The 23,169-nt window shown below is 41.2% G+C and overlaps 1 protein-coding gene and 1 long non-coding RNA gene across 2 annotated transcripts in view; one reads left to right on the forward strand and one right to left on the reverse strand.

Moving 5' to 3' along the window:
• The window catches only part of LOC121901421, a 158,998-nt gene extending 154,056 nt beyond the window's left edge, over positions 1-4,942 (forward strand). The window contains exon 5 of the long non-coding RNA XR_006097286.1: positions 4,350-4,942. This is a non-coding gene — a long non-coding RNA (uncharacterized LOC121901421). The remainder of the gene's footprint in view (positions 1-4,349) is intronic.
• The window catches only part of diaph2 (diaphanous-related formin 2), a 382,189-nt gene that overhangs the window by 16,462 nt on the left and 342,558 nt on the right, over positions 1-23,169 (reverse strand). The window lies entirely within an intron of this gene.

Genomic DNA, 23,169 nt, shown 5'->3' on the forward strand with positions numbered 1-23,169 from the left:
TCCAGAGATGTGGCGCTCACATGCCATGCGGCCTGCCGCCACTTTACCCACAAGGTTTTCAATAAAACAAGCAAACAACACAATTCCAACACCTATAAATAAGTGAACGTTCCTGAATAAAGTGCTGTACACAGAGCCCCTCACTGAGGCCACTCATCACACTTTAATGGGGCCTGTGCTGGGCAAAGTTATTTCTCTCCTCTCTCCCTTGCTCCTTCTTTCTATCTTCCTCTATCTTTGAACAGAATGAGGGAGCAAAGTCAATGAAGGCAGTTGAAACAGGAGAAGCGGAGGTGCATTCAGATCATCATCATGCCATCACCTGGCTCAACACTGGTTAAGATACAGCACTATCTGTTTCATGATTTATGAGGCTATCAGCATGCCGCTTTCCACCCCTCTCTCCCTCCTTCTTTCTCTCATCTCTTTCAAGCACCCACAAGAAAACACAAACACTTACATGCAAGCGCACACACAAACTCCTTGAGTTTCCTTCCCAGTTATTTTCCCTCTTTCTGGAGACAGGTTGTTCACAGCAGTTTGAACATTCAGAGTGGTGGCTCGCCAGATGCTTGGGCGTCTGTCAACGTGGTGCTATTGTTAGTTAGTTTTTGATGAGATTTACATGGCAAAAAAGCCATCAAATAAGATATACTACTGAGAATACGAGAGGGGATCACACCTAATCCGCACACCTGCGTCTTGGCAGTGCTAAGTCTCTTTTCCATCCAGACTGACACACACGCACACGGATACATGCAGCCACCCGCCCACCCCCACGCAATCAAGACTGCAAACTTAGAGCGAAAATCTGGGAGTTACACAGCAGCTTGAGTCTGATTTAGATGTGGGTTTTCCCGGGGCTCAAAGGCTCACAATTACCATACTTGTTGAAAAACTAACACACATAGAGCACATGAGTTAAATATATTGAGCATGCACACACATAGGAGCATTACACTCGCTAAGATCTTTTCTATCTTGTCTTATGGTCCTTTTCCATAACGTGAACTAAATATTTCCAAAAACTGGGGAATTGTACTTGTATTTTGACTGAAGGAAACATCTAGTTGTGGTTCTTGTTGTTGTGAAAAATTACATGCCAAATAAAGAGGTTACTTTAGGTTCTACTAGCTAATATGCCTGTTCGGAAGTTTGAACAACTGACATGAATGCACTGAACAAACTTTTAGCTTCAGATTTCCTTCTTTTTTGGGACTATTTGGCTGCAAAGACCTATTATGCCTTTTCTCTCCCTGACTGATGTGCACGCACACGCACGCACACACACGCACACACACACACACACAAACACACAGACAAACTGCATTTCAAACTTGTGCTGATTAGAAAAGAACTGGGTCACTTGTGCCCTGGCTAGTGGCACTTTCTACTGTGGCCCGATAAGCCCCTTGGTTACCCAGAATCCCTTGGCATCCGTGTCAGATCCAGGGCCTGCGGCAACACACCTGTGTCCACACTTCTTCACTGGGATCAATTAGCATTAAAGTTTCAGAGCTGCTCTCCTACAGTGTGGACAGTGTACACTGGAGGGATACAGCTTGAGAACAGCAACAGAAAGAGACTGACAGAGACGTGAAGAGATAGATAGATGTGTAGACACACATAGCAGTCAGATGACCACACACACACACACACACACAATCATTCCTCCGGCCCTTAATCCTAAAGAAGCTATATTTGTAGTCTGTCTTTTGTCTTTTTTAATGTGCAATGACCAACGAAAAAAATGACAATTTACAAAAAATATAATCACTGAAAAGTTCTAAAGCTAATAAATGAAGAAAGTACAAAAACTAACACACAAACCCCATACTACACGCACACACACACACACACACACACACACAATACAATACACATAATATTCTGCCCAGGCTAACACGAGAATGCTTTACATATTCGGCTATATTTTACGACTGTGACTATAGACCATTTTGCACTACTGTATCTTGTGATTTTTTACTCCACTCACAATCTGACAACAGAACTTGTTTTTCTGTAACAGTTTTTATAATATCAACATCTTTTTGGCAGGTTTCCAATTCCTTCAAACACAACTGGACTCTAAAGGGGTCATCTGTTCAAACTTGCAGCATATATCTTTAAAATTCTGTCTTATCCACCCACAGGTTAGTGTTGTTTTTTTAACCTTTACTTTTTCAGAATGTGGCTGTAGACATGTTTTATATGAGTGTCTATCCTCCCAGTGAAGCAACAGAACATGCCAGAGCTCCCATTTCCCATTTCTTCCCATTTTCCACGAAGCATCACATAGTTAGTCACCAGCAAACAGATCAACAACAAGTAGTCAACAAGTAGGTGGTAGCATTTGTTTTGAAGAGACTGTACAATCCTGGGGCTTTCACCCTGGGGGGGCTTTCCCACCACTGTGTGTCAGTTTACAGTGAGCATGGATGTGTTTGTCTGTGTGTTCAGGCCGGTGTGTATGTGTGTGTGTGAGTGCCACAGAGGAAAAAGAGCACTGAGGGCAGCTGTACCTGCGCTGCCTCGTGGTTGTCTCTTGACAGTGCCCTTCACATCACAGCAAGGGCCTGGACATTGGATCTGACAGAAGTGACCTCTGTGCCACATCACCCTCACAAGACACACAAACACATGCCTGCACACAAACAGACGTGCCCAGCACAGACAGACAGATAACACACACGCACACGCACACGCACACGCACACACACACACACCTGGCAACTCACTGGCGTTTATGAAGACACGACACTGACTCAGACAGAACCATGGTGGCACACATGAGGAAAAAAAAATACATATGATATACATACAGTGGCATACAGATTCATTCAAACACATTCATATGATGAACAACCACAAACTGCACACTGCACTACCCCCTCTGGGCTGCTTGGCACCCAGCCCCCTTGTCAGACGGCTATCAATAGGGATTCCAGCAGAGCAACTGCTAGACAGCATGGGTAAACAAAGAGGGGATGAAAAAGGAGCCTGAATCAAAGGCAGAGTGGGGACCCTGTTATTCTCCCTGAGCAGGAAATCATTTGCTGGCAATTTATGACTCATTTTAAGCGTTTTGTGTGTATGTGTGTGTGTGTGTGTGGGTGGGTGGGTTGGGTGGGTTGGGGGGGGGGGGGGGGTTGTTTGACACATATGTAGGGATGTGGAAGTGGGATGAAGGGAGCTGGCTTTGGTGGTAAACTTTGCCTTATATATTTAAAATGTCAAGCCATTTGTTCTTTACAATGCTGCTATTTCTGGAGAATTGTTGGCTAATCAGAATTTGTGTTGCATGTGTCAAACAGAAAACAGTAATTGATGGTATTCAGTACAGCACAATTCAGCGTGATTGATAGGGAGTGGAGGAAGTACTGAGACTTGCATTTTTTATCCCTCTGTAAATAAACAATACGCAGCGCTTGTGGTGTGGAATTCAGTGGAATGATTATTTCATTTGGCATCTCTTTCCTAAACTCTTCAATCAATACTGTACTAACATAGCCACCTTTTTCAACTGATTAGCCTTATCTTAATCCCCATAAACACAATGTCATTACAAGTAAATCCATTTCCTCAGCAGTCTATCCACCAGAGACGTATTTACCTGGCCTCCCCTAGGCCTAATTGAAATTAAGTTAGGTGACCTTTGGGGTGCCTATAGGTGCCTGCTTGTTCCACTAGCCCCGTACCGTATTTCATTTGCAAGAACCTCATAAATCAGCTTGTTGAACTGGTCCGTGATGATGGTCTCGACCTTTCTCATGACATTTCCAAATGGCCACATCCTCTACCTAGGATCATGGCACCATGAAAGGCACTCAACCATGGTATATGAAGATGAGAATGAGTCCACTACACCAAGCACAGGGGAACAAATAAACCACTGGCATTGGGAAATGGCACTGACTATCAAAAGTGCTGTTCTGTGTGCACGGCTTCGAAAGAGACAGTTTCTCGCTGAAAACACTGCACATTCCGAAACACATTGAGAGTATGTGAAGAATGCCTCTGACTCTGAGAATACTCAGTCAAACACATTTACAATACACTCTTGAGCAATGTGAAGAAATGCTTTAGATTTTCTAAGGACACTATCTACAATACGTAGGTTGAAAGAAAAAAAAAAAGCCTTATCACTGAGGCCAGGTGGGTTTACATGTTATTCAGTAAAGCTCCCTTTGAAGAAGATCCTCATTGCAGAGTATCTATGCAGTTCTAAAGTGGCAACAGCATAAACTCAGTTCCCATTCTGTGTTTCTGTGCATGTACTATGTATAGTCTGCTGAGGCAATTCTGTATGTGTGTGTGTGTGTGTGTGTGTGTGTTTGTGTGTACTGCAGGGAGAGAAGTAAAGGTCCACTTGTGACAAGCCTAGTGGGAATAGCAACATCTGGTGGACCGGCTGCTCCTCTGGTTAACATGCTCCTCCTCAGTGGCCCCCGACGACACACACCCTGGTAGCGCATGCACACACATGCACAGGTACATGCAGATCCATACACATGCATATGGACAACAACAAAGTCAGGTGCATGTACATATGCACGCATGTGTGCAAAACACACACAAGCACAGTTTCCCACCATAGTTATTCTTGTCATATACTTTTAAAGTAAATCCACATTCTGTTCATCTTGTGTAAATAATGGGCCGTCGTGTCAACAGACTCTGCATCATTATTACACTGGAGTGAGGTATAAATAGAAAGCCTATCATTCATGGATTGATGCTAAAGAGCAACTATGTCCAATTTGCACCAGATGCTCTTCTGAGCCGAGTTAAGCTTGCATTATTGCTGATGGAAAATGTCATGTTACTGGCAAGGTGAACCCTCTCCACTCCAACCCCTGTTCTTGATGTAGCTTTGTATGGATTTGTGCTGGCTCACTCTCATATCCATCCTGTAATTGACTAAATAAAGAGCTGCACCTTATTTTTTTTTTTTTTATCATTCTCACTCTCACTTTCACACTCAGACGTGTGTTTTTAAACTCATAACTCTGCTCATGTTCAGTGAAATGTCATTCGTGCTGCATTGGATGGAATTTGGCATCAATTAACAGTTCCTCCACCTTTGTTAACTAAGTAATTTTATAGGCAGAGGTCACATTACCGCTGTGTGTGTAGTCGCGTAACGGAAGACGACAGGACGAGTGGGTCACTACTCTTTCATGAAAGGTTGAGTTATTTGATAGAAGTGGCAGCAGTCTTAGTGGAATGATTGCTCACTGCCTCCAGGGCTGGCATTTGGTGCCCTAGGTGAGATTTTGGACTAATAACTCCAACCGCCCTTCACTTCCTTCCTCCTCCTCTACACACACACACACACACACACACACACACTTGTCCTATGCCTCTGAGGACCAAACATGTATTTTTGAGTCAAATCCTCTAAACCTAACCACTACCCAAGAAATAACCTGAATATACTTTGATCAAAAAAAAAACAACAACTCCCCATTTTCCTCTACTCCTAATACCATCATGAGCATATTTGGGCCTCCCAAAGATAGTAAGAGTACGTGGACACACACACACCCTCACACACCTGATCTCCAGCTTTTCTGCAAGCTGCAGCCAGGTCTCACTGGAGAAATACTCGGAGGGGGGTGTTGTGTGTGGCGGAAAGAGACTACACTTCCTGAATGACCCTGCCAGCCTGAGGAACACTCAGCTGGTCTCCTGCCAGGGCCTCAGCACCCTTCCTTCACCAATCTATGTAATGACCATGCTAATGATGGTAAAGCAGCCGGTACTTCAGAGAGCAGTAATTTAGACACTGCTAATGCTATTGCCAGTGCAGTTGTTCTATGGCAATGATATCAGCCACTCAAGCAACCAGTGGTTTCTTTGTGGAGACATGACAGAAGTAGATAATTAGACAAAGAACATGTGCACACACACTTTCACTAACTCAAATGGAAAAAAAAAAAGAAGAGAGAACTTTGAATCCAAACAGAAAACACCACTCCAGACTTATTGTAAGTGCTGTTTCTCATGGTTGAGAAAAAGAGTTTATTGATTTTCCTTTTCAGAAAAATAATACTGAAAGGAACATAAATAAAAGCAAGAAAACTAGAGAATGTTATGGATAAGAGGAGGGTTGGTGAAAGGCATCAAGGAAGAGAAAAAATTGGCAAACATGAAAAGGCTTTTTAATGTTATTGGGAAACAGTGGTGAATAGAGAGTCTGAACTCTTGGAATGAGGGGCTATTTTTACACCCAGTGCTCATATGAGAATGTGTGGAGTGATGAACCTGTTGGATATGCATCGATTTGCCCAATATTGAACAACACAAGTAGCATCTAAGTACTTTGAGCACCAACCCCCTGTAGCTGACCATCACACACACCCTAGACCCAAATTGATGAATCTCACCAGGTTTCCCTGTGCTTATCCATCTGCTGTCAATCATTTCCACCTGCGAGTAGAAGTTTGTTTGTGTGCATATGTGCAATTTTGTGTGTAAAGCTGCACTGGAACAAATAAAAGACACGAGACAGCATGATCTAATAGTGTGGAAGGAGAACACATGGACATACAGTGATTAACAATGATGCAAAAAACACTGGTCTAATGTAAAAGCCTTGTTCCACCTTCTGAGTCACCATCAGACTTTTCAAACCTCTTTAGAAATTCACAAGTCTGGTGTTGCCCTCGTCCATTGTTGAATCAGACAGGCATGTTCCTTAATAAATATCTCCTTGAACCTTTTATTTGTCTTCAGTTAATTAAATACAACCTTCTCTTTTATTTTCTTTGATAAGTGGCAACGGTGTAACGTTAATTACAATATTGACCACTGAGGTGTCCTGATCCAGGAAAATAATAGAGTTGGTGGAGGAAACTCTATTATGCGCTGTGAAAACCATCACCTCAATCTCATCTATTACTTTCTTATATCAAGACATCTTGTCGTGCTTTATCGCTTATTTAAACGGGTAATATATTCTCAAATGAGACTAGCTCTTTTCACGCAAATACATGAGCATCTTTACTGATTAAATATATAAACCATGGATGCATCAGAGTGAACAACTTAGACACACAGTGAGGTAAACCAAAGTTGTCCAAGTAGCTGCAGCTAATTTGATTGGGATACATTTTGACAGAAAATCAACTTTTAATGAACAGCCGTGTGGTGGGAGAAATTAGCCATTACCCTACAGAGCTGGCATAAAATGTTTATAAATGACAATGATGTTGGCACAGACTGTGAGGGAAGTCGAGAGCTTGGGGAACATACTGACGTTTAGTCTGTCAGAGAACAGGACGCAGATTTTAACCTCATCTAGGGAGGTAGAGAGAAAGAAAAGAAAGGGAAGGGGAGAGGGTGATAGAGGAAGAAAAAGGAGGAGAAGCACGAAGGGGGCATGTGAGAGATCGCAGTTATCGTGTGCATGAGAGAGGGAGACAGTGAACGACAGGGCGAGAGAATCTAAAAGGCATGGCGTCTGTTGGCTGGCAGGATGGACGGAGGGAGAGAGGGAAGTGTGCGACAGCAGAGCGTGACAAGTGCGGCAGAACAAACCGGTGGTGACTCATGGGCTCCTTCATTCACCACTGTGATCAGATCAAGCAGGACAGCCCACCATATGGGATGGCACAACGTATTCATCCAATCACTTGGACTACATACAGGACCAGAGGAGGAGAGGGGATGGTGTGTGTCTGTCTGTGTGCATGTGGGGGAGAAGGTGCCTGAAGGTTTCTTGGAGATGACAGTAAAGCAAAGAGGAAGTAAGGAGTGCAAGGTTTCAACAAGGAATGTAATTAATCTACTAAAAGCTAAACACTTTTAGAGACATTTTAAAAAAAGCCGTAACTGTCACAGGGAACAAGACATTTCATTATGGAACATGAAGCACTACATGGTTTCTTTGTTTGGAATTACAAAAATTGATCAGTTAATTGAACAAATGCAAGTGTTCCCCCTTTGTGGCTCTCCTATGATGATCCTGTTAACAGCTAAATTATATCCCATTTACGTCAAAACCAATTCTGACTGCAACTTACTATAAAAAAACCATGAATACAACACAATTAAAAGGGGAATTCTTAGATACTAAAATTAGCTGTTGTCTCCCCATACTCTCAGATTATGTTATCCTCTTAAAGAAAAGAAAAAAACCAAAACAAAACATAACCTCTGACTCTGTCATCCAGATGACATATTGAAAAGAGTCAAAGACATTAAAAAAATAAATAAATAAAGGCTTCTGAGCATATAACGTTGTGATAATCACTCCTGTCTTTATCCGGGCCTCCGTTAAATGCAGATTAAGGCTAAGCTCTGAGAGGTGAAGGGCCTGGCGAATTGAGCCCCAACACACCAAGCACAGGAATAGAAACAGACATAATCTAACCAAAGCCAGATATTTTTGTGAAGAAAAGAATGTTTCTACCCGGTTGGCAAGAGGCATCGTAAAACCTTTTATAAGGTACCTAAACTACACTGCGCTTCACTGAAAGCAGAACCAATTTGCTTAACCCCACAACATGCAGGGGCCCGCCGATAAAAGTGTCTGTCCTATGCTGTGCCTGGCAAAGATATTGTTATCCACTTTGTTCCTTAGCCACCTTACCAGCTTACTCAATTTTTGCAAGACAGATAGCAATCGTCGTGGGGCAATTTAGGGATTAGACTGGAGGTGTACTGTAATCACATGCATTTGGGGTAGCAAGATAGTCTCTTGGGATATAGGAAGGCAAGGCTGTCTAAGATCTACCTTTTGTCTTTTGTCTAAAACAAGGGTTCTTAGAAATTCTCAGGCTCACACCCAAATTAAGAATTTGGTTTTTCATAGTACCTGCATACTGAGCCAGCACAATTCTGTAAAAAAAAAAATCAGACTGGGACTGACTATACTGTATGGCAAAATGTAATTTTTGAGAGCAGGAAGCAGCATTAAAAACAACCAACTTCCCTTTTAGGTTGTGCTGATTTTATGATTATGCATCTTAGTAACAATCCTAAAACCCAGAAGAAAACACATTACCAACCTCATTTGGAGTATAATGGCAACATATTCTCTCATAGGGACATGCAGTGTGGACATGTACCAATCATATCATGTCACTCATTAATAGCATCTGTTATGTGAAACTGTAACTGAAACACTGCATTACACTCATACCCATGGCGTACAGTAAACCGCCAAATCTAATCTGTGGTTATTCTCTATAAAATACTTCAGAATTAGTATGTCATGAAATTCTGTGGGAAAGTCAGAGGGTAGCATTAGCTAAAGTAAAGAAACACATTACACATCCCAAGAGGTTAGTCACAGTGTTATCACATTGTCAGTGAGTCTTATTCACAGCCAATCCGTCTGCCTTCCTGTTCCCTCAGCCCTCTGCCACAGGCTCTCCTCTATTCTTAGATCCTGCACTCCAAATGATCTACTTTTCACTTTTTTTAGTCCCTGTATTACAGGCAATTCAGTTTGGCAGGTACAACACTGCACTTCAAAGAGGATGTGCGTATTGAACACTTGTATGTAATAACATGTTGTATCTTGTCATTGTTGCTCACATTCAGCTGTCTAACAGTCTTCAACCAACTATGTAGCTCAAAAAAAAAAAAAAACCTTTATAGCATTTTCTACTGGGAAATGTGTGATCTAGTGTTTCTCAATTTTGCCAGTTTTAGTGATAGTTACATACCATAAAATACAAACTGCATATAAATATTATATATTAATTAAGCAGTATGATGTGTTTTTGGTAGACGAGGAGACCATCCAGAATGTGTTTACTATGGCTGCTGCTTAATAAAAGATGATAAGCTGCTCACACTGTACCACTCAAGTATATGTACAGCTGCTGGCCTTGTTGGAGAGCAACACAAAACTGTTACAACTACGTTGTGGTACTAAAATAAGAAAGTTGGTAGCATGAGTGACTGTCATCAGGCTAGAGCTCCATCTCAAGGCTAAAGAGACATTAACAGTTCCTATATCTGACCACTGCCTGAAGGCCCCCACTCTACACATTGTGCCTGTTGCCCTATCTGGGGCAGCAATATTTGATGAGGTCTGACAGTAGTAAAAGACTGTCTGCATCAAAAAAAAAAAAAGAAAAAAAAGAAAATGGTCACATTCTGACTCTAGATAATAGATGTTGCCATTCTAAGCCAATAATAGTGTCTATAATGAAATCAGTGGAGCAGAAAAGAGGCGCTCTTTCATTTCCTTATGCAGGGCCGTGCATTTTGTACATCCCATTATTCATCAGGTCCTGGCTGCTGATAACTGTCCCATTTGCATCTGAATCAAGAATGCCTTATAACCTTCCCCCCCCAAAACACCACCCTCATGCAAATGAAGTGACCTAAAAAGAGCAGGTACTGTATTTAGTTAATGTGAGCAACTGTGACCTACTCTGGGATCTGTGTTAATTTGGTACCAGGAAAAAATCTACAGTACAAAATCACATAGATAGCATCAGGATACTTGTATGTATCACACATCTGGATGCAATGTGGTTGCGGACCACGAGAATATTCTTTGATAAAAGTTGTTTCTTTATTTCTTTACTCTTAAAGCAGGAGATTTTCCTCAAGATGTCTGAATCCTTACTGTATCTCGTGCTGCCCTTTTTTCCTCCTGACATGCCCTACTTCCATGAACAAAAGAACGGACAAGAGTACATCATAGAAAACAGTGAATAATCTTGGTCTTGCTTTTCAGAGAATGCTTGACTCACTCTGAGGTTCAAAGGCATGAGTCTTCCCTATTTAAAATCTCTGCTGCAAGTCAGGAACATACTGTGTGATATTTGTGATCAATCATAACCGCAGAAAAAAAAAAATTGCACTGGCTCGAAATAATAAAAAAGATGCTATCCATAAAGTGGCGATCTGTTGAGGGATGAACTCCTCAGAGAAATGTCTAGCTGTGCCAGACAGACTGGTCAAAACCCCCAGTAGATGGAGAGATTAATGGAGTGCGCCTTCATATAAAGTAGTCATTTTAAACCCAAGATGAAGCTGGGTGCAATCCTCAGCTGTCTCAACAGCAGAGTAAGGCAGCATATGGCAAGATATGTGTAACATGTTGAATGACAGCTGCATTTCTTCAGTGTCTTAACATACGTTCTATTGCATATAATTCAACAATACTGTAAAACCTGCTTTATAAACATTTATAAATGTCTGTCTCATACATGTAACCAACACAAACACACTCCGGAATGCCAGAGGGCAAATGGTTAGAAAAGGGTAGTGGGGGTCTTTTGTGCACTCTGAGTTTAGGTCTTGGCCATAATAAGCTGGCACTGCAGAGGTGAGCTGCATTGACAATGATGTATGGGGGAAACACAAGCCATTGCTGTTATGAATTGCTTGGCTCTGGTGCGGACAATGCTTACACATACACACGCACGCACAGATACACACAAACAGACACACAGAAACTCACAAGCAAGTGCATAGAAACAGACACACACACACACATGCACAATCAAAAGGCAGTGGCAGAGCCAATAGTATCTTCCTCTCTTCCAGACAAATTCAATTTTCATCCAGGACATATGTAAGCTGATTAAAACAGCCAACAAAGACTGGAGAAATATGTCACATCCTTCAGGACTGGACACAATATTGAGTTCTGCTTTGGCAATGGGATGCTTACTCTCCTTCTCTGTCCCTCTCTGTCTAAGTCTCCGCTCTTCTCTCTCATGATCTTTCTTCATTGCCTGACGCCATCATACATCCTTTTCTCTATCATTTCCTTTTCCTTTCTTCAGTCCATGGCTTTCTCTCCTACACGCCTGCTCTTGAAAAGGGAAATGTATTACTCATAAAAGCATGTTTTGAGTTCTCTACATATGTAAAAGCATGTTTCTTCCTTCAGCATACATGTCAATCCTTGAACTAGGTATTAATTGAAGTGGCTACATCAATGAAAAATGTGTAGTAATTATTTCATTTAATTATTTAATGATTTCAAGCCACATACCATCTGGATATCAGGAGAAACTAAAAATATAAATCCTCTTAGTGAAAGGACAAGCTTGTTTACAGTATACCCACCCTGCAGTTGTAAAATAACAAAGAAAGGAAGTGGTGGCAGGTTTGTCTTCCACCTTGCACTTGTGGCTAGGGGTGGAGCCGCAACAGTCAAAAGTGTGTCAGGCAGACACACACATGCCCATGCACTGGGGGCGTCACAATGTCTGTTTAGCCACTGCAAAATAATGTCATATCACCAGAAGATGTGTGAAGAACACATCTGAATTATGAATGGAGGGAGGTTAATTATGGATGGAAGGAGGGCAGAAGTAATGCCTTAGACATTTCCCGGAAACACATGGTTGGATACATGGCTACGGACCCACTGCGCACTCCTTGGCAAGTAACAAGTCAGAGAGACTCCTTAATTAGCCAGTCGACACCGATAATGGTGGGTCTTTGTTGCATGTGGATGTGTTCAACTTCATTTCTGTTAAAGAATACTCTTCAAATGAGTGCATAAGATGAATGTGCTTAACTCAAGTTGACAAGGAAAACTGTGCTCTTGTCGACAATAAAGCAGCAAAATGATTATATGAAAAGCAATTATAACCAGCGCTCATCCTTATAGGTTGATGCGGAAAGTGATAGTCAAGACAGACATAAAAGAAATCCATAAAAAAGAGAGAATAAGGCATTGAAGTTGAGTTCTTTCAAAACTATTTTTGAGGAAAATATACCACTTTCATTATCTTTGTTTTTAAATGTACTTATCAGCAGATGACACACAAATATTTGACAGGTTTAATATGTTTCCTCTTCACAGATCCAAAATTATAAGTATTATCTGTTTGATACAATCGACCGTCTGCATTTTTGTGGACCGATGATTCCTTTGCAATAGAGCCGCACCTGGAGCTCTGAAGAATTGTAATGGGCTGTCAACCACAAAGAAAAGCAATACCCTCCAAAAAAAGGGGTCAAAGATTTGGTTTGATAGGAAGGAGTTGGGAGGATGCAGACTGCGTTGGAGGGTGAATGAAAGAGAAGCAAAAGGATCAGGGTGGAACTAACAAGGGGCGTGCCTTGAGCTGCATGGGAAAAAAAAAAAAAAAAAGACAAGGCCATTGGGAAAGAATGATGTTCCAGACACCCATGGAGCCTTGTTTTGGGGGCTTGTGACCCCTGGAGGTTTTGTGGAGTTGTAGGAGGATTAGTCAAATAGCCCTACTGCTTTTGTGTCACAATCATGACAACTCACCCTGTGCAGTGTGCAGTCATAATTGAACTTTTACCGAAAACAGCAGATTCCACTCAGTCACCCACCAGCTAAAGGAACCATCTATTCAACAACCCTCCTCTGCTTCAAAATAGGGTAATAACTGAATCATATGCACATCAGTTAGTCACAGAAAAGTTTTGTCTTAAATCTACCATACTATTGTTTGGCAGCAAAATGTAATTTCAAAGGAATGTTTCACAACTTTTTTTTGATATGAACAGTGTTGTTACACTAAGCTTACTCACTATCTCTCTTTCCAGCCATATCTCCAACTCTGTCACCTCTGCTGTTCTACAGATCAAACCATGAGTCTAGATATACAAGACTGCAGTTTTTTTTTATACACAGAGATTACTACAGCTGAGTAGACATAATACCCCAAGTTCATGCTTATTCATTCGGTGGGTAATCTGCAAATGACTGATTTCCAGCCTCAGTATGAATATAGCTCCAGTAGTACAAGTAACTAATACGAACAAAGCAGTAAAACATCTCTTTGGATCAAGGTTGAAGAACATAAAGACGAGAGGAAGAAAAAAGTGAGCTGGTTCTGAAATTGTCAGATCTACAGGAAGCAGCGTAGTGCCGCACAAGACCCTGCTGACGTTTGCCTGTTGCAGTCCTCAGCAGTGAGGGCCTTGGGACATCCACATGGCCCATTCACCAAGCTCTACTGAAACATTCAAAGCTTTGCTTCCAAAGGGCCAAACTTTTGTTCCTTCACAAAAGGCCTGACTAGAGGTTCTCCCATAGATGGGAGCCCCGTTCAAAATCAGATTATTTCCAGTGAAATCCTCCTTTCTCCACCTGCCAGTTAACTATGTCAGTGCCATTGTGTCTTCCCTGAAAAAGCTCCCCATTTTGGCATAATGGAGGCTGGATGTGTATTATTGCTTTTACTGCCATTTATTCTAGAAGGAAAGAGGCACACCCCACCCCCACACTCCTTCCTCCTTTCCTTATATTTTTTCTTTGAAGAAAAATCTGGGCCACATGCCCCAGAGGAACGCAAAGTGCTTTAATTCATTCGCACCTTTTCTCTCTGACTGCCATCTCCAAGGCCTCTCTTTATGCCCAGAAGTGATTTGTTCAGGCTGGACCATCAAAGCAATTATGGTAGCGGCCTGCTTCCCTATTATGAGGAGAGATGACTGACAACAGAGGGACGGTGCGGAGGTGGAAGGGCACTTGGCTTCAATTTATTTGATCTGAAAACAATTTTTCATTCATTGGCATCCACTCAAGTAACAAAACACAAACAAACTGGTCAGATTATCTCCTTGAGATTTTTGGACTAAAAACATCTTATCAAATTCTACATATAACATATTTTAATTACCTTTCTCACCTTCCTGGGCAAAGCGATTGAGGGCCACGGTTAGGTGATACAGGACGGAGAATGCCAGCAATGTAACAGAATACTGAGGGCATGGCAGGCAGTGATGTGTAGCAATTAATGTAATGGACATGGGAGAGAGCACAATCCTTGCACTAATGAGAATGTCTTATATTACAGTGCAAATGCACAGGGTCGCCAAGACTCCTATCATTACTGGGCTATAGGAAGATGGCTCACCACAAAAGGGGATACTCCATAAATGGATAATGCGGGCGGAGAGAGCAGAGTACGGCGCCACTGAGCCAATGTTCCATCCAAGAGTAATAATTCTGCCTGGAGTGACACAGGGTCATAGGGATGGATGGAGACAGGATGTGAGGAAAAATAAAGCATCTAAAGAAAACAGGGCATTAAGGTTGAAAAGGAGAAAACTGAGGAATGGGGCAAAGTAAGATGATAAGGAATAAATTGACATAATAGAAGAGTAAAGAGGTGGAGGTGCGGGTGAGAAACAATAAAAAGGGAAGAGAAAAAGGGAGAGAATGAGCAAGTAAGGGGAGTAATATACAAAGGAAGGGGATGAGTGAAAGGAAGAGGACGAAAAAGAGATGAGAGCTCATAGTGTACAGGCAGCGATAAAGCAATATGACACATTGGCTAATCAGTCTGCTGTCTTTCTCTTTCACAAGCTGTCATCTCGGCCATCAAGCCATCAAGACCTTGTGCCTCTCCCTCCCTCATTGACTGATTCCCCTGTTCAATTATTCAAGGTTTATAAGCAGGAACCATCTATTCAGCTAGCAGAAGATCCAGTAAAATAATGAAAGGGCTGCTTCTTCAGCCATATTGACTGTCATAAAACTTTTACAATTGGCAAAGAAAAATCAATTTCTCAGACAGACTGTTGCCACCATCGTAAACATATTAATGGCGGCATCAGGAGTGAAGAAAGAGTCCTACCATGTTGGAGACTTTAATATTGCAGACCATAAATGATTTTACATGCTCTCTCACTAATCATAATGTATGATGGTTGCATATTTACTGTGATGGAATGCTATATTTAGCCAACACACAGTGTTATATATGTGTTGACATATGTGTTGTATGTGTGAGTTTGCATGCATATTCAGCTATGCTACAGCTGGAATCTGTATGGAATAAAATTCAAGCGACATATCTGTGGCTTTGCTTTCATGCTGACCTCACTGTCTCCTTAAAAAATAACCTGTGTGAGTCACGCTGTGACACAGAAATCAGGTCAACCGCTGGCCTGCCAAGGAACGCTAAGCTTCAGTAAACATTCCCTAATAAACGGCACACACAATCACACCAAAAACAACATGAACAGATGAGGCACAAAAAAAGGATCAAACGTATGGACACACACCCGGACACACACTCCTTCCCTCACTTGTCGGAAATCTTAAGGAACATCACAGCTCCTATCTGCCATAATCCGCCCTGGGGCAACAGTGACCTGGGCCACTGGAAGAAACTCATCTAGAGTGGAAGCGAAAAAAAAAAAAAATAGTTGAGGTAATGCAGTGTGCAGCCTCATCCTTTACTTGGCTGGCAATGCCTTCAGGGTGGAGATGTTACAAACTCAGCATCCTCCACTGGCTTTCCACTAATGCATGACCCCCATACAGTTCAGCTACTTCTCAGACCCTCATCCTGCCGCCATAACCTGGTCAGTTTATATACAGTACAACTGCACCCATAGACACAGAAACACACATATATAGAATACAGTGCACATACAAAGCACACACACATATACAGTATCTTTGCATATATACGAGCATACAATCGCCTCAGACGTACTTATGCATGTGCATGCCACATTCACATAAACACACACAATCACAAATCTCTACCCTTTACCATATATCCGTTTAATCCTCATCCAGTGGAGGCAGCGGGTCTGTACTGTGGCAAACTGTCTATTTTTAAACTTGACATATTAGTCATCTCTTAGAGGAGTAACATTGTAAGTTATGGAATTCATGAATACCAAGCTGTTGTGTTTTCTTCTTGTTTATTTCCCCCTACTTCTTGGCGCAGTGTAACTGTTTGGATGAATTCAAATAAACTCACAGATGTAGTTGGGTCGGATTCCTATCTTCACAAGAGCACAGATGCCAATCAGCTCCTGCTAAAGAGGGAGCATGGTAGCGCTTCACACCATTTTGGGCATGTGGAAAAAAATTTGTGAGTTGCAACTGATTTGTTTGCTCTTCAGCCCGTGAAAACAGGGATATAGGCTAGTTGCTCTCAGATTAACAAGTGCACAGACAAAGATACAGTCTTTATTTCTCTGTCTCTTTCATCACCTTCTAATAATTGTACTCAAAGTAAGATATGTTCTCACAGTCTCAAATCAGATAACTGATCCCCTTTTTAAAGAAGCTCCCCAGCTGTTTAATTACCCATAACCCACCATTACTAGTCATTATCACTTTTAGATGAGCTGCTAAATTTCCATTTATGTTAGCCACAGCTGACTGAAGATTTACCCTTTAAAAAGTTAATCAAAATCAGGGAATAAGGCAATAGTGAACAAACAATGTATGAAATTTCTAGAAATTCCATAATAACATCATGTAGACAGGGAAGTGATATCTTGAAAAGCACAGCAATAATCCTTCTGCAGTTTTCAACTTGGCATACTCTGTACTACTACAAGAGTGGACCAAAGGTCCTCTGGCAGACCTCTGGCTAGAGATATTGGCTTCCAAAGCTAATGACCTCAAATTGTACACTTGTGGGTAATTAAGCATCGCTGCTCCCTCAGTAGCTTACAACAGCAAATATGTCATTGTGAGAATAAACAACAATTACACTTACACTCATTACGCTCTAATTGCATCATTCTATGTAACAATCACAAGCATGGGAACATCTTATTAAAAGCCACAAACAAAAATATGGAAGGCATAACAAAATAGAAGACCATATCCCAAAAACTTTAGAATCAATTTACACAAAAATAGGAGGTTATGTGGACACTGGGCATTAAATAGAGCATGCATTTAAAACCCTCATGAGAATTTGGTGGTCAACTACAACAGCAACGCGCTGTGTGCACTTAATGTGGCTGAGAGTGCTGCTAAAGCTTGGGAAAAGCTCATACAGGCAAGGTAGTAATTTGACCTCACTCAAATCCTTCCATCAGATGCTAACCAAATAGAAGTCAGAAGAACGAATGAAGAAAGACAAAGAGATAAAAGGGAAGAAAAAATAGAGAAGAGGCTAGACCACTGGGATTAGCGCTAAGTAACTAAATGGGCCATATCACTTTTCCATTACCAGAAAGGAATAGCTATTTCAACTGCTGGAATCTAAATAAAAAAGGTGAACTCTGTCCTCTCTCAGTCTGTTCATTCACGTGTAAATGTTGCACATGTTTATAGCTTTTCCATTTCTTACTTCCCTATATGAGCAAATGGAGATTTGCCATCATATCCTTGAGGCCCATCAATAAATAAACCTGACGCAAATAAACAGATAAATAAATAAATGTGAAGAGCCTAGCAAATGGGCATCAGTCAGCATTAGTGATGGAACCATGTCAAGCACAATCATGCTTGACTGGAGGGGGAGTGCCTGAGTGTAGGGAGCATTCTTGCTGATTGCACGCCCAGTGTGCGTGTGGTGTGTATGTGTGAGAGAGTAGGAGGGGGTGTTACTGTGGTTTTCTCCCTTTTTACCCTCATTTAACCCTTTCTTGCCCCCTTTAGCTCTTTATCACTATCACTATGGATACATCTGTCCATAACTGCACAATACTTCGGTTCAATGGATCATACGCTTCTCTCTTCTACATTCTCAGTCTCATGTACATAATTCTTTCAATCGAAATGTCCATGAGATAGCAACTTCTGTTTCTTTCAGTCCTTGATGATTTAAACCTGGTTGACAGTCTCGAGCAACTTTTTTCTTTTACTCTCTAAACTGCTTTCTGTACTGTCTCCTCTTTTTGTCTGACAAATACCTTGACTCTGAGTACCCTGTTTTAACTCTAAAGTATGATTAGCAGACTGCATCTATCCTTGAACAACAGTATTATGAAGAGGACATTGCTCTACTGTCAATAATAATTCACTTGATGTTTTCACAGATAGAATAGTGACCATAACTCCAAAGAAAGTGCATATTTTTCTTTTTGTTGAGAGACAGACAAATATTCGGTTCACTGCATGAATTCATGATAAGTACACAAAACACCTTGGTTGTGAAAAGGTGTGGGAGGCTTACTACTCATAACAAAATTGCGAAACATTATTTTTCTTAATTGAAGGATGTGCAAATTTGAAAGTTTTCTAATATATTTTAAGAAATAATTAACCTTTATATGTTGATATTGTTGCTTACAGTTTCCAAAATTCCCAAATAAGGCAAAAAAGCCAGTCAGGCTTTAAGGCAACAAAAACTGGAAGATTGAATGATTGTATGTATGTAATTATATTTTACTGCATGTTATTACCCAAATTACAGTCATTACAGCCAATGGAACCTCAGAAGCAAACTTGTTTTGTCTTGTAATCAATCGAATTGTTTCCTGCAATTTTCTGCTTTCACAAATATGTATTTCAGATTACATTTATTTGTTGGTTTTGTGTTTTCATTTACAAACTACAGGAAGTTTCCCTTCTCTCAATGTTCGAGAACGAACAAATATACAGTATGTATATCTTGATCTTGAAGTGTCGATGTTAGTGTTACTTTCACTTGCTAATTTGATCTTATAAACACTGTTAACTAATTATGTATTTTTCATTTCAATCTAAAAGAAAAAGCCTTTTTGTTAACCTTAAGATAATTATGAATTTGGCATACTCAAAGGCAATATAAACAGTTGAACCTCAATGTGTTGCATCTCAGAGTAGAAAGGTATGACTTAATTAACAACACTGTAAAGCCTGTTGAATTTACTTTGTAACACTGTTAATTCAAGTGTGAAAAAAGTCAGAACAGCAATGTCACAACCTCTACCTACTCCAAACTGACAGCATCACATACATCGTAATTTCTTTAATATCCTTGTTCCTAGCATCACCTTTACTGATATGTCCTGTTGAATGGAACATTTAACATTCTTTGACACATTCTCTCTTTATCTGCATTTATGGGAATTACCATTATCACTCATTGCCTGGTCTACTGTTCCTTCCCTTTACCTCCCTATTACAGACATCAAGCCTGCCTAATGGGAAAGTAAAATATTAATTTCACCTCATTGTGGCTGACAGATTGTAGATAATGGCTGACACTTCAAATGCAAACATCAGCCTGGACATTATATCCTAAACTTAATAATAGCCACATCATATTAAGGAGGTGAAAAAACACACAAGCATGACAGCGGAGGAAGAAACATTTGATTCAGGCACCGCTTCTTTTTGCCAGTGAAACACATAACCATACAGGATGGCATCCTATTCCTATGCACATTATTTTTTTTCTAGCTGATCATCAGTTGGCCCTGCTGCATGCCTAATGAGCGATAAATAAGGTTTAATTCAACCGACACAAGTTGCCCATCCTTCAACACTAAGCATGATGGCTTGGACGAGATTCCATTGGAATTATATGAGGGCAATTTTTCAGCTGGTAGGATGGTCCGACTGCCTCCCCTATATTTGGCTTTCACAGGCATTCCTTTGGCTTTAAGCACTGCAAGTTTATAGGTCTATTAGGAATTCATCAAACAATGAACAATATCAGTCTTATTGTGTGTATGTGCCCCGGGTAAAAATAAGATAAAACCCTCCATTATGGGGCCTCCAAAGCACATTTGCCCTCCAAAATTGATCCAGTATTGACAATTTACACTTAGGGTGACCTTTCATAACTGCCCACATACTTGAAAGCCAATATTGTTTGGAGAGTGAGCAAGAAAAAAACACAGCCCACTGCAAACGCTCTAGGATATTATTGAATATGATAAGTTACTAGACGTTTTTGCTCGGCAGTTGTTCGTTGATAGTCCACTAGGCGGGAGGCCTGAGTTCTTTTTACATCAATGAGGCCCTGTACCAATAAAGTAAGACAATATTGGAGTTAGGTATGGAGAGCTCTGAGTCCATTATAGCACTAGCTCATTGACTTTATTCCTAAAAAAGGAAAGAGAAAGTAAGTGTTACCATAGGGAGCTAGACTCCACATGATAAGACTTCTCAGACAGGGGCTGTAAAAGGGCATAATGGCATGAAAAGGGCACGAAGACAGCCCCCTGTTGACACCCTGTGCTCAAGTAGATAGTTTCAGTATAATTTAAACAGCAAATGGTTTAGGGGATACTTAACAGCAGGGGCAGGGGCGAGAGACCCCTGGTGTCCATTCAGAGGGACTGAGCCTTTTATTAAGATTTGATTTATCCTCTCAAAATGGCTCCATGTCACACTTCACTTACTTTACGTCCTCTCTTGGCAGAGTCAAGCAACGAATCAGTTATGCGCCAAGGGTACTCAAATGGTACATAAAATCTTCATCTATATTTCCATGATGGGTTTTCTGCTGAGGATGAAAAATGATCAGGTCCAGAGAAAAGCCCTATGGGTCAATGGGAGGGACAATGGCTTTGTCTATGCCTTAGGACATTGAATCTTAGATGGAGTGGCTGCCCATGCCTCAGTTCTTTCCCATCTGCCTTTCCTTTTGGCTGTTGATAAATATCCTTATCTATGAGAAGCAGGTGATAGATTTCAAGCAGCACATCTCTACAGAGCTCTGCTCTCATCTTCTCTATGGATATCTCACATCTACTAAGCCATCTGAGCTATAGCATGAGGCACTGACACCCTCTGGGTCTCTTCGCCCCAAATCATGTTAGCTCCACTTCCTGTAGGATCGCCTCTGGGGCCGCCCCAATGAATAACATCTATTAACACCCTGAAGTGCAAGCCAGGAGCTTGTGGAAGCAAAGGGCTTTAGCCCTAAACTCAGAAACACCCTACAGTAACACTCCCTATCTAATATGTGACACACAATTGTGCATGTGTGTGAGAAACAGTTCAAGAGAACAGCTACCAGAGAGGTTTAGAGCCAACAAGAAAGAGATAAAGTGATGGGTACAACATATGTGTGAGCAAATTAATTACTAAGGTAATTACGATCACTATCACTTCCTGTGATGTAATTTAAGAAACAAATGGGTGATTGTCCCCCAGATCAGGGGAAAGATGAGAAAGTAGCTGCCAGGCTAAACCCACTGTAGTGTGGTTGTCTACATCAGGGTGATGTGGATAACAAACACAGAAGTAATATCGGTATAAAAAATCAATTATGTCACAAATGACGTTGGGGGATATAAGAGAACAAGATGAAATTCTTTATCACTCCAAGCATCTCCTTCTTAAGGCACTTCCCTTTGGTCTTTTCATGTGCCTCTTTGCAGATTCACCTGCTTTCTTCCTTTAAAACTTCATGAGAGAAAATAGGTAATTTAATCTTCATTAAACATACAGGGGGCCCACTCTCTGGTCTGACCAGCTGAATTAACTGCAAAGCTTTGGGGGATTTGAAGGTTGGGCTGAAAATCCATAACCCTGACAAGCATTATATCACTGCATCTCCATTTTTTAATGGGTGTAAGATGATCCCTCCCTATTCAATGTCAAATAAGTCCTTAAGAGACTTACTATATAGAACAGAACTTTTGATGGACTGACCTGTGAAGGTGAAGTAGGAGAATGGGGCAGAGAGGGGAAAGGAGAGAGGCCCTGGTTTGGGATTGTAATGACGTTGAAAAGGCAGTAAATAAATAAGATTGGCTGGGTTCTCTTTGAAATCTGATTGATGTGTCTTTTGGGATGCCCCCCAGTATGAAAGACCTACTGAGTCTGTGGCTTTCATCCCTGACCGAAAATCGATGAGCCAGGATGTATGAGAGGCTCCTGCTCTCTACCCAACAATCTCCTGCCAGATACCCAGGTAACTGTCTCACCAGAAAGGGAGTAGGAGATAGAAAACGAGAAAGCTAACACATCTTTTTTTCATCCTTATTCAAGTAAAACTTAATTTAGTGTAGACTGCAGTTTGTGTACACTGTTGGATTCTACACTACAAAATACTTTATAAATGATCCTCCTGAAATGAGACTGAACTCACAACAAAAATGTGGCTCCGCTGTTCTCCATCAATCCATCCAGTTTCTGTGTGTTGAATTAGGACTGGCTGGTGTAATTGCATAACACATGAGTATGGCCTCCCGGGTTAGGTTTTCCATCTTATACAAAGTGGAGACAAGGAAATAGGAAATGCTTCTGGGGGTAATTGGGTGTAATTGTGACTGGCGGCAACTAGAATTGTGTTCAGCCTGACACATGAAGTAGTCTGCTAGAGTATAGTTTAGCCTGAAGGACGACAAAGAACGACATGCTGGTTTTAAATGAACTCCTTTGACGTAAGCGAAGATTCTTGTGCGACTCTGAGAGACTCTCTCTGGTACATGCTGCTCGTTTGAGGATGGCAAGAGGTTAATCAAGCTTTAAAGCATGAGATTACAACAGACACGACAAGCAGGAGTGAATAGATTTGGCACACTGTCTGATATAACTGCTTAGAGAACCTTCTCTTC

Source organism: Thunnus maccoyii, chromosome 8 (assembly GCF_910596095.1).
Source record: "Thunnus maccoyii chromosome 8, fThuMac1.1, whole genome shotgun sequence".
Lineage (NCBI taxonomy): Eukaryota > Metazoa > Chordata > Actinopteri > Scombriformes > Scombridae > Thunnus > Thunnus maccoyii.